This window comes from Hyla sarda, chromosome 3 (assembly GCF_029499605.1).
Source record: "Hyla sarda isolate aHylSar1 chromosome 3, aHylSar1.hap1, whole genome shotgun sequence".
In the NCBI taxonomy this organism is placed as follows: Eukaryota; Metazoa; Chordata; class Amphibia; order Anura; family Hylidae; genus Hyla; species Hyla sarda.
Window position 1 is genome coordinate 364,952,048 of NC_079191.1, and position 12,669 is coordinate 364,964,716.

Genomic DNA, 12,669 nt, shown 5'->3' on the forward strand with positions numbered 1-12,669 from the left:
AGGGTTTTTTAGTTTTTGCATTTTCGTTTTTTCCTCCTCACCTTCTAAAAATTATAACACATTAAATTTTCCCCCTACAGACCCATATTAGGGCTTATTTTTTTCACCACCAATTGTACTTTATAATGAAATCAATCATTTCACCACAAAATTTACAGCAAAACCAGAAAAAAATACTTGTGGGGCAAAATTTGAAAAAAAGAAACCCTACCATTTTGTAACTTTTGTGTGCTTCCGTTTCTACGCAGTGCACTTTACGGTAAAAATTACACCATATCTTTATTCTGTAGGTCTATACGGTTACAAAGATACCTAATTTAGAAAAAAATTAGTATGTGTAAAATTATCATCTTCTGACCCCTATAACTATATCTAGGAATGTATGAGGGCTCATTTTTTGCGCTATGATCTGAAGTTTTTATCAGTACCATTTTCGTTTAGATGGGACTTTTTAATCGCCTTTTATACATTTTTTTAGGGTATACAAAGTGACCATAAATATGCAATTTGGGACTTTCGATTTTTTATTTTTTTTTACGTGTACGCCATTAACCGTGCGGTTTAATTAACATTATATTTTCATAGTTCGGACATTTGCACACTTGGTGAAAAAGGGGTGGGGATGATTCAAACTTTTATTAGGGAAGGGGTTAAATCACATTTATTACCAATTTTTTTTTACACTTTTTTTTTTGCAATTTTATAGCCCATAATAAGGGACTATAACATGCAGACACTGATCAATGAAAAGCCATAGCATTGCATTGATCAGTGTTATCGGTGCTCTGCTGCTCCAGCCTGGATCTCAGGCATGGAGCAGCAGAATGACGATCGGACGGCGGGAGACAAGGTAAGAAGCCTCCCGCTGTCCTCTCAGCTGTTCAGGACGCTACTCTTTCACCACGACAGACCCAAATAGCCCACTAAGCTATCCAGCAACGATTTTCTCCCATTTTAGATGCTGCGGTCAACTTTGATTGCGGCGTCTAAAGGGTTAATACCGGACATCAGCCCGATCGGCGATGTCCAGTATTAGCCGCAGGTCCTGGCTGCTGATAGCAACCGGGACCTGTCGGGTATGAAGCGTGCTCAGCTCCTGAGCGTGCTTCACATAATGGGAGCCGGCCACGAGCGTTAGTTTACGCTCGTGGTAGTTAAGGGGTTAAAACTGATTGTTTTCAAGGAATTTCTTTAGCAGTTTATCATAATATTAATGTTTAGAAATTATTTATGATAATAATTGTTTGTAATTTAAAGATTAGCTGTATTACACTCAGTTGCAAAACTAATAATTTTTCTTGAAAAGAAGAAAATTAGACCTTTTAATTATACATTTTTCAGTGCATTTTCAAGACGGAGGTGCAAATTACTTTCAGTAATTCAAGCACCTATGGGGAAGTGACCACTTGAAGTAATGCAATTACAGCAATCACTTTATCAAAATCAGAAAAAAAAAAAAATTATTAGATTTGACAAGTGAATTTAACCCCTTAAGGACGCAGCTCATTTTCACCTTAAAGGGGTACTACTGTGCTGACAACTTATCCCCTATCTAAAGGATAGGAGATAAGTGGCCTGATCGTGCGGGGTCCCGCCGCGGGATCTTGCACGCAGCACCCCACTCTCATCAGGCCCCGGAGCGAACATCCGCTCCGGGTCTGATGACGGGCCGGTGATCGTGACATCACAGCTTCGCCCCCGTGTGACGTCACGCTCCACCCCCTCAATGCAAGTCTATGGCAGGGGCGAGAAAGCTGTCTCACCCCCTGCCATAGACTTACATTGAGGGGGCGGAGCGTGACGTCACATGGGGGCAGAGCCGTGATTACACGATACTCCGGCCCCGTGATCGGCAGTCATCAGACTCGGAGCGATGTTCGCTCCAGGGCCTGATGAGAGTGGGGTGCTGCGTGCGAGATCGCGGGGGTCCCCAGCGACGGGACTCCGCGCGATCAGGCAACTTATCCCCTATCCTTTAGATAGGTGATAAGTTGTCAGCACAGTAGTACCCCTTTAATGATGCAGCCCTTTTTTGCAAATCTGACCACTATCACTTTAAGGGTATGTTCCCACACGGCGTATTTTGCTGCGTATTTGCTGCGTATTTGGTGCTGCGTATTTTCCTATCCATTGACTTCAACAGAGAAAATAAAATACGCAGCAGCAAATACGCCGTGTGGGAATGTACCCTAAGCATTAATAACTCTGGGATGCTTTTACATTTCATTCTGATTTCGAGATTGTTTTCTCATGATATATTCTATTTTATGTTAGTGGCAAATCTTTGTCAATTTCTTGGTGAAAAAGTCCCAAAATTTTATGGAAATTTTGAAAATGTAGCAATTTTTTTAACTCAGAAACTCTCTGCTTATAAGGAAAAGGGACATCCCAAATAAAGTATGTATTGATTCACATATACAATATGTCTACTTTGTGTCTGCATCATAAAGTTGACATGTTTTTACTTTTAGAAGACATCAGAGGGCTTCAAAGTTCATCAGCAATTTTCCACTTTTTCGCAAAATTTTCAAAATCTGAATTTTTCAGGGACCAGTTCAGTTTTGAAGTGGATTTGAAGTGCATTCATATTCGAAATACCCCATAAATGACCCCATTATAAAAACTGCACCCCTCAAAGTATTCAAAATGACATCCAGTAAGTGTGTTAACCTTTTAGGTGTTTCACAGGAATAGCAGCAAAGTGAAGTAGAAAATTCTAAATCTTGCATGTTCTTGTAGACCCAGTTTTGAGTAAGGAAATATCTCATATATGTATGTCAAGTGCTCTGTGGGTGCAGTAGAGGGCTCAGAAGGGAAAGAGCAACAATGGGATTTTGGAGAGTGAGTTTTTCTGAAATGGTTTTTGGGGGGGCATGTCCCATCTAGGAAGCCCCTATGGTGCCAGAACAGAAAAAAAAAAAGAAAAGAAAAACACAGGGCATACTATTTTGGAAACTATACCCCTCAAGAAATGTGACAAGGGGTACAGTGAGCCTTAACACCCCACAGGTGTTTGATGACTTTTCACTTAAATGCTGTTTTTTCCCCAAATTTTAAATTTTTACAAGGAGTAATAAGAGAAAATGCCCCCCAACATTTGTAACCCCATTTCTTCTGAGTATGGAAATTCCTCAAGTGTTGACATCAAGTGCTCTGCTGACGCACTACAATGCTCAAAAGAGAAGGAGTGCCATTGAGCTTTTGGAGAGAGAATTTGGTTGGAATGGAAGTCGGGGTGCCGTGGTGCCAGAACAGGGGACCCCCCCTACGTGTGACCCTATTTTGGAAACTACACCCCTCACAAAATTTATTAAGGAGTGCAGTGAGCATTTACACCCCACTGGCATTTGGCAGATCTTTGGAACAGTAGGCTGTGCAAATGATAAATGCTCACTGTAACCCTTATTACATTACGTGAGGGGTGTAGTTTCCAAAATGGAGTCACATGTGGGGGGGGGGGGTCCATTGTTCTGGCACTATGGGGGCTTTGTTAACACACGTGGCCTTCAATTCCTGACAAAATTTCTCTCCAAAAGCCCAATGGTGCTCCTTCTCTTCTGAGCATTGTAGTTAGCCCGCAGAACACTTTACATCCACATATGGGGTATGTTATTACTCAGAAGAAACTGTGTTACAAATTTTGGGGGGATTTTTTCCTATTTTCCCTTGTGAAAATACTAAATTTTGGGTAACACCAGCATTTCAGTAAAAAAAAAAAAATAAATGTTTTTCATTTACCCGTCCAACTTTAATGGAAATTCGTCAAACACCTGTGAGGTGTTAAGGCTCACTATACCCCTTGTTATGTTCCGTGAGGTGTGTAGTTTCCAAAATGGGGTCACATGTGGGTAAAATATGCCAGCCTGTGCAAATCACCATTTTAGGCCTCAATTTTACATAGTGATGATCCATAGAAGATCAATATATGCAGGGTTAGTCCAAGTTATTCACCAAAAGATCACCGCAGTGATCCACTAATTCCCTAATTTCCCATATATTAAAAAGGTGTAACTTTATTCATTCATATTGGTTCACACACAAAAGTAAGGATTAAAAAGTCAGGGTGTCTCTCTTTCCATATGTTAGATTTGTCAATGAGTACTGTTGTAACTCAGTTATTGAGATACTGTATGCACCTGCAGTGTGCCATACAGATAGGAAAGGACACAGCTGTGTTTAAAATCAATTAACAGCCCCCCTCAACATGTTTCACCGTTCACACGGCTTTGTCAAGAGTTACACCTTTTTAATACATGGGAAATTAGGGAATTAGTGGATCACTGCGGTGATCTTTTGGTGAATAATTTTACATAGTGCACTCTCATTCCTGAGCCTTGTTGTGCTTTTGCAGAGCATTTTACGCCCACATATGGGGTATTTCTCTACTCAGGAGAGATTGTGTTACAAATTTTAGGGTATTTTCCTATTACCTCTTGTGAAAATAAAAAGTATGGGGCAACACCAGCATGTTAGTGTAAATTTTTGTATTTTTCTACACTAACAGGCTGGTGCAGACCCAAACTTTTTCTTTTCACAAGGGGTAAAAGGAGAAAAATCCCCCAAAAATTTGTAATGCAATTGCTCCCGAGTACGGAAATACCCCACTGTTTCCTTAAAATATGACAGGGCTCCGAAGTGAGAGAGCTCCATGCGAATTTGAGGACTAAATTAGGGATTGCATAGGGGTGGACATAGGGGTATTCTACGCCACTGATTCCCAAACAGGGTGTCTCCAGCTGTTGCTAAACTCCCAGCATGCCTGGACAGTCAGTGTCTGTCCGGAAATGCTGGGAGTTGTTGTTTTGCAACAGCTGGAGGCTCCGTTTTGGAAACGCTCCCGTATGATATGTTTTTCATTTTTAATGGGGGGGGGGGGGGGGACAGTGTAAGGGGGTGTATATGTAGTTTTTTACCCTTTATTTTGTGTTAGTGTAGTGCAGTGTTTTTAGGGTACATTCACACGGGCGTGTTTACAGTGAGTTTCCCGCTAGGAGTTTGCGCTGTGGCTGAAAATTTGCTGCAGCTCAAACTTGGAGCAGGAAACTCACTGTAAACCCGCCAGTGTGAATGTACCCTGTACATTGGGGGGGGGGGGGGGGCAAACCTCCAGCTGTTGCAAAACTACAACTCCCAGCATAAACTTCAGTTACCTAACTCAGTATTTTCCAACCAGCGTGCCTCCAGCTGTTGCAAAACTACAACTCCCAGCATATACTGATCGCCGAAGGGCATGCTGGGAGTTGTAAAACATGTAGTTATAAAACATCTTGAGGTACATAACTACAACTCCCAGCATGGCGCGACAGCTGTTTGCTGTTCGTGCATGCGGGTAGTTTTAGTTTTTCAAGATTTAGAGGGCCACGGTTTAGAAACCACCGCACAGTGATCTCCAAAACTGTGGCCCTCCAGATCTTGCAAAACTACAAATCCCAGCATTCCCAGACAGCAAACTGCGCTTGCTCCTGGCCTGTCAATTAGACAGGCGGGAGCAATCGCTGAGAGCTCATTGGCTCCCTGGCTTCACATGCCAGCCCCGCCTCCCGGTATCTATACGCTGCTGATCTGCACTCAGGTATGGCTGGCGGGGGGGGGGGGAGCGGGGTTTGGGGTAGCGCTGTGGCAACTATTGATTTCAACAGGGGGGGGCAGGGTTCGGGGTGGCGCTGTGGCCTGTACAGAACTATTGATTTCAACAGAGGGGGGAGAGAGCGGCGTTCGGGGTAACACAGGGTGCCTCTAGTTGTTTCACCACTACAACTCCCAGCATGCCCTGACAGCCAGTAGATGTCAGGGCAAGCTGGGAGTTGTAGTGGTGAAACAGCTGGAGGCACCCTGTATAGTGAACTAAGGGCGGAAGTGTCCAGCAGGCATCAGTGACGTTGCGCCTGCTGGGGAAGTCTGCCTGGTAGTGAGCACACTACCAGGCAGACAAAAAGCCATTTTTACTATAGTAAAAAAAATGTAAAGGCATGGAGGGGGTTAGGGATAGATGGGCAATAGGCCGGGACAGAAAAATAAAATGTATGGTGGGAGCTACCCTTTAAACCCAAGACCCCCCCCCCCCCCCCCCGCTCACGATCTGCTATTGGTCGGTCGCCTCTGTATTTTTACTTGGAAAACAAAAGTTGAAAAAATATGAGATGATAAATTGAGCCAAAAAACACACAAAGTGAGAAAAGAGCCACAAACAAATAAAGCATTCAAGACATATGCTGGTATATTTCCCTATTGACTTTCTACTAACGTCTTGCTGCATTGTTTTATTCATTAAAATAAAATGCTTTGCATTCTTCATGGTGTTTTTTTCCCCCCCCTGCACTGCTTCAGAAAACACCAGTTGTGAGACCACGCTATCAGTGTTCCTCAGATGGTGAGGTCTCCCAGTTGTTGGTTTGCCAGTATTTATATTCATATAGGAAATGTCAATAGTAAAAGAAAAAGCTAGTCGGCACTGCTAGTTCTTTCTCTCTTCTACCCCTCTGCTTCTTATTCTGATGATTTAAAAAGTATTTATACTATAACTTGTGTTATTGGTGGTGCTCTACAGTGATGAATGGACAGTCAATCAACTATGAGGAAATAAAGAAAAACTTCAATGGCACTCACCAGAGCTCAAATTAAGACATGCAGGATGTTGACGTTTTGCCACAACCAGCACAGACACCAGTGTCTTCAAAACAAAATTAGTGGTTACAGCTGTTTCATGCCCCCAGGCACTTCAATGCATCCACCCCGCTTCACTTCCTTGTGCTGGGGCGCAATACATCAGAGGCAGTGAAGTTTACTGAAGACTGGGTGCTGGGGTCAGCACAAGACATTGCCACTCAGCCAATCACTGGCAGCAGCAATGTCCAGGCTGAGCAAGAGATTGTCGGAGCGCCACTCTGATATATTGGGCCCAAGCACCAGAAAGTGGGCATGGCAGAGACCGGGATTAGCAATACCAAAATCCATGGGGGACATTGCAGCAGATACAGTAGAGAATCTGGCCTGGTGATCACATGAAAGTCTACATACTGACATCTGAAAAGTAGAATGAAAATGGTGGCAGCTATATGTAGAATTCTGCAGACAATCATCAAATGTTTATCCTCATTTCCACCACATCATTCATGTTTTATTGAGAAATGCCTTTATTTTTTTATCACACATTTGCCTTATCAGCAGAATCATCAGCACTCTTAGTTATATAGGAAATTCTTTACACGTTATTGTAATCTTTCTTTGATTCCATAAATTTTATGTCTACATGTTCCTGACTCAACATCTTTTATTTATTCATCAAAATTTTAAGTGCCTATCTTAAAAATCATAAAACGCCATGATCATATAATTGTCCAATTCAGTCTTCAGTAAGTCTTAAAACTCTTGTATACTCCAAAGTTTAAAAACTGTTTTCTCCACAACATACATATCTGGTAACGTATAAAAAGAAGCAAGAATAAACAATACACAGTGATCTTTGAGGCCAAAAAAAAACTTCTCAAGGGAGAATTTATTAATAATATTATCATATCCACAAAGTAATGGAGCAAGTAAATGAAGGCAGCACATGTTGCAATGTTTTTTGAGTGCTCTTTACATGTAATTGGTTAAGGGAACACGTTTTTTACAGGTCTACGGCTCACTAAAATGAGATGTTTGTGGGTATCAGTTCAAGCTAGTATGTAAATAAAAGTCAAAGTACAGTAAAACTCTAGACTGAAGGGATCTGATTTTAAGGACTCATGCACACGGCCATATTACAGATTCATGTGGTATGGGTTTGTAATCCAACACCAATATAAATGTCCATACTGTTCTTTTACATGTCACCTATTTTACACAAACATGAAAGTTTGTTTTGTTTTTTCCCACAGAGCCTTGCAGAAAATCAAATCACCCAGCATCCCTAAGGTTTTTTGTATGGTGGTGTAAGCAATATGTATAGTTGGCAAATTGCTTTAAAACACAATATTAATCTTATAGAATTGACCAAATTCCTTTAAACAGATGTGAGCTATACACAGAGCAGGACAGGTACAAAAAGCTGAAAGCCTCTTTAGTTGCTTCTGTCAACCCCTTAAATTCTAGTTAAGCCCTTGTGGACACACCTACTTTTCATCTTAACCCCTTAAGGACTCAGCGTTTTTGAGATTTTGCATTTTTTTCCTCCTTACCTTTTAAAAATCATAACCCTTTCAATTTTCCATCTAAAAATCCATATTATGGATCATTTTTTGCACCACCAATTCTACTTAACATTGACATTAGTCATTTTACCCAAAAATCCACGACAAAACGGAAAAAAAATAATAATTGTGCAACAAAATGGAAGAATAAATGCCATTTTGTAAATTTTTGGGGGCTTCAGTTTCTACGCAGTGCATTTTTCAGTAAAAATGACACCTTATCATTATTCTGTAGATCCATACAGTTAAAACGATACCCTACTTATATAGGTTTGATTTTGTTGTACTTCTGGAAAAAAAATCATAACTACATGCAGGAAAATGTATACGTTTAAAAATGTCATCTTCTGACCCCTTTAACTTTTTTATTTTTCCATGCATGGGGCAGTTTCAGGGCTAATTTTTTACGCCGTGATCTGAAGATTTTATCTGTACCATTTTTGTTTTGATTGGCCTTTTTGATCGCTTTTTATTCATTTTTTTATGGTATAAAAAGTGACCAAAAATACGCTATTTTGGAAATTTATTACATGTACGCTATTGACCGTGCGGTTTAATTAACAATATATTTTTATAGTTTGGACATTTACGCACACGGCAATACCACATATGTTTATATTTATTTTTATTTAAATTTTTTTTTTAGGAAAAGGGGGGTGATTCTGACTTTTATTAGGTCACTTATTTTTTGCAATGTTATAGCCCCCATAGGGGGCTATAACATTACACACACTGATCTCTTACACTGTTCACTGCCATGCAATAGCATGGCATTGATCAGTGTTATTGGCGCTAGACTGCTCCTGCCTGGACCTCAGGCACGGAGCAGTCATACGGCGAGCGGTGTCCTGCAAGCTGTTCGGGACGCCACAATTTCACCGCGGCGGTCCCGAACAGCCCGACTGAGCTGCCGGGATGCTTTCAGTTTCACTTCAGACGTGATGGTTAACTTTGATCGCTGCGTCTGAAGGGTTAATACCGGGCATCACCCCGACTGGTGATGTCCAGTATTAGCCACGGGTCCTGGTTGTTGATGACCGCCGGGACCAACCCAATATCATGTGGGGTCAATATCATGTGTTAGATCGCGGGAGCCACCGCAGGACGTAAATATACATCCTGCGTCGTTAAGGAGTTAAAAGAGCTTTCCCCTTCTTATAAAGTTATCTCCTATCCACAGGATATAATATAACTATCTAATTGAAGGGATCTGACCGATGGGACCCCCTGCAATCTTAAGTATGCAGACCCTAGTCTCTCATTAGAATAGAGCGGCAGTACACACGTACGCATCACAGCTTTATTCATTCTCTATTGGAGCCGCAGGAACAGCCAAGTATAGCGTTTGGTTGTTTCCGTGGCTCCAAAAGAGAATGAATGGTGCAATGATGTTCATGCACATCCTTCCAAAGCAGTGGCATTTCCAGGGGGGAGCAGACCGCACCGGGTGACACCCTCCGTGGGGCCGCTCATCTACCCCAGAGCCAGACTTCATGTATGTTTTTCTTTAATAAAACAAATGCAATCGCCGCGGCTAGTTCCCCACGAAAGGCCCCCTTCTCAGATCATGTTGAAGGGGGCCTTGCTTCTGGCTGGTCCTCCGGCCCCAACCATCCACTGCAGTGAGTGCGCAGGTACGCACCTGACATCACAAGCGCGTCCCTGCCCCCGCTGCTCTGCTCCGAGCAGGAGGAAGACTCCGGAGCTCTACTTGCTGAATTCTGCATAAGGTGAGGTAGAGCAGAGATGTGGTGACTGGGGGGAGAGAAGAAAAGGGGCACAAAGGGTGAAAGAAGGGTGACGGGGGAGGGAGGGGAAGGGGACAGAGGAGTCTGGGGAGAAGAAAGTGTGAAGGAGGATAAATGAGGGGTCGGGGGGAGAGCTGTCTGGTGAGAAGAAAGTTTGAAGGAGGATAACTGAAGGGTCTGAGGGGCACTAAAGTTGGGAGAAAGATTACTGAGTGGTCTGGGGTGGACAGAGGGGTTGGGGGAAGTGTTTAGGAGAATGACGGAGGGGTCTATGGGAGGGAAGGAGAAAGAGGGGTTTGGGAGGGGCACAAAAGTGTGAAGGAGAAGGACTTAGAGATCTGAAGGAGGAGGGGAAGATGGGTCTTGAAGAGGACTAAGAGGTCTGGGGGGACTAAGGCCCATCCACATTAAATACATTCTGCTGATAGAAACCAGCTTGCAGCAGTGTCCAATTGTATTCTGTTGCTCTGTTAAGCGGAATTCCGTTTGGTGGACGTCCATTCTGCCAGTAGAATTCCATTCCACCAGACTGCACCAATAAGGATGGTATACGTCCTTGCAGTCCTACCACCAATGGCTTTGGCTGCTCCAAGTGGACATTCTACGGCTGAATGGCCACAGTACAGAGGAGCCCTTACGGGTCTGCAGGAGGGAAAAGATGGGTCTGGGGGAGGACAGTACAGGGGTGGAATTCATCCAAGCAGAAGAAACAGTGTCTGGCAGTGTTATTTTTAGGGGAATGATGTTTGGCAGTATTATTTTATGAAGGCATGATGTCTGGCAGGGTTTAATGATTATTATTGTCATACAGAGGATAAGGATGTGCTGATTAAGTAACCAATGATGTCCGACTCTACTGAGAAGATGTAGCTGGAAGAAGACCAGATAAAGAAGAAAAGGAAAGACAACAGAGAAGACGTCTCCTGTGAGTCATTATATCATTGTATATCTGTCTGACTGTGTCCTATCAGAACTGGAGTCACTAGTAATTTCTTCAGTGATGATGGGTATAACTGTGCCCCAATCTGTAGCTCTCCAGATGTTACAAAGCAACAACTCCCATCATGCTAGGAGCTTTGCAACAGCTTTAGAACCACTTTAACCAAGGTGATTTTAGGTTATGCAACCTATTTTGTTTTAGTGGGGGGCTGACTGCTGTGACCCCCACCAAAAAAATAAATAAATGGGCTTCATAGTCTAATATGCTCAGGCCTATATTTGATCCCAGACCAGCCCTGGGTGACACCATGACCCAGGTGCATCCAACTATCCCTGTCACTGGCTGTTTTTGTGAGCTCAGTGCAGACTGCATTGCACAGTGAGCGCATACAGAAACCAGTGACAGGGATGGTTGGAGGCCTGTGGAGGATAGGGCTTATTTCCCTGCAGTGCATGGGTCAGGTGACATCATAACATCACATGACCCCGTCAAGCAGGAAGAACTCCTGATATGTACAGAGGATACAGGAGCTCAGCAGTGCAGGAAGCCTTCTAAGGCTGGTAAACTGGGGGGCACCCCCCCCCCCCCCCACACACACACCATGCCTGCCCTCTGCCTCCCTTTCCAGAACCATCCCTGCCCCCTTTCCCAGCATCATCCCTGCCCCTCCCCCTTTCCCAGAACCATCCCTGCTTCCCCCATCCTTACCAGGGTGCCTTCAGCTGTTGAAAAACTACAAATCCTAGCATTCTGGGAGTTGTAGTTTTGTAACAGCTGGATGGTTGGGAAACACTGACAGATAGATAAGTGTTTCCCAACCAGGGTGCCTCCAGCTCTAGCAAAACTATAAAACTAAAACTCCCAGCATGCTTGGCCTATAGATGTCTAGACATGCTGGAAGTTGTAGTTTTGTAACAGATGGAGGCACCCTGGTGCGTAAACACATACAGTGGGGCAAAAAAGTATTTAGTCAGCCACCAATTGTGCATGTTCTCCCACTTAAAAAGACGAGAGAGGCCTGTAATTTTCATCATAGGTGTACCTCAACTATGAGAGACATAATGAGAAAAAAAAATCCATATAATTAAGTTGTCTGATTTATAAAGAATTTATTAGCAAATTATGGTGGAAAACAAGTATTTGGTCATCTGCAAACAAGCAAGATTTCTGGCTCTCACAGACCTGTAACTTCTTCTTAAAGAGTCTCATCTGTCCTCCACTCCTTATCTGTATTCATGGCACCTGTTTGAACTTGTTATCAGTATAAAAGACACCTGTTTACAACCTCAAACAGTCACACTCCAAATTGCACTATGGTCAAGACCAAAGAGCTGTCGAAGGACACCAGAAACAAATGTGTAGTCCTGCACCAGGCTGGGAAGACTGAATCTGCAATAGGCAAGCAGCTTGGTGTGAAGAAGTCAACTGTGGGAGCAAGCATTAGAAAATGGAAGACTTACGCAAGATCTCACCCCGTGTTGTCAAAATGATCACAAGGACGGTGAGAAATCCCAGAACCACACAGGGGGCCTAGTGAATGACCTGCAGAGAGCTGGGACCAAAGTAACAATGGCTATCAGTAACTCACTATGCTGCCAGGGACTCAAATCATGCAATGCCAGAGGTGTCCCCCTGCTTAAGCCAGTACATCTATGGGCCCGTCTGAAGCTTGTTAGAGAGCATTTGGATGATCCAGAAGAGGATTGGGAGAATGTCATATGGTCAGATGAAACCAAAGTATAACTTTTTGGTAAAAACACTACTTGTGTTTGGAGGAGGAAGAATGCTGAGTTGCATCCAAAGAACACCA

The 12,669-nt window shown here is 43.1% G+C and overlaps 1 long non-coding RNA gene across 1 annotated transcript in view; it reads right to left on the reverse strand.

Annotated features, from left to right (window-relative positions):
• LOC130362749 (uncharacterized) overlaps positions 1 to 12,669 on the reverse strand; it is an 85,385-nt gene that overhangs the window by 12,767 nt on the left and 59,949 nt on the right. The gene's annotated exons all lie outside the window — the stretch shown is intronic.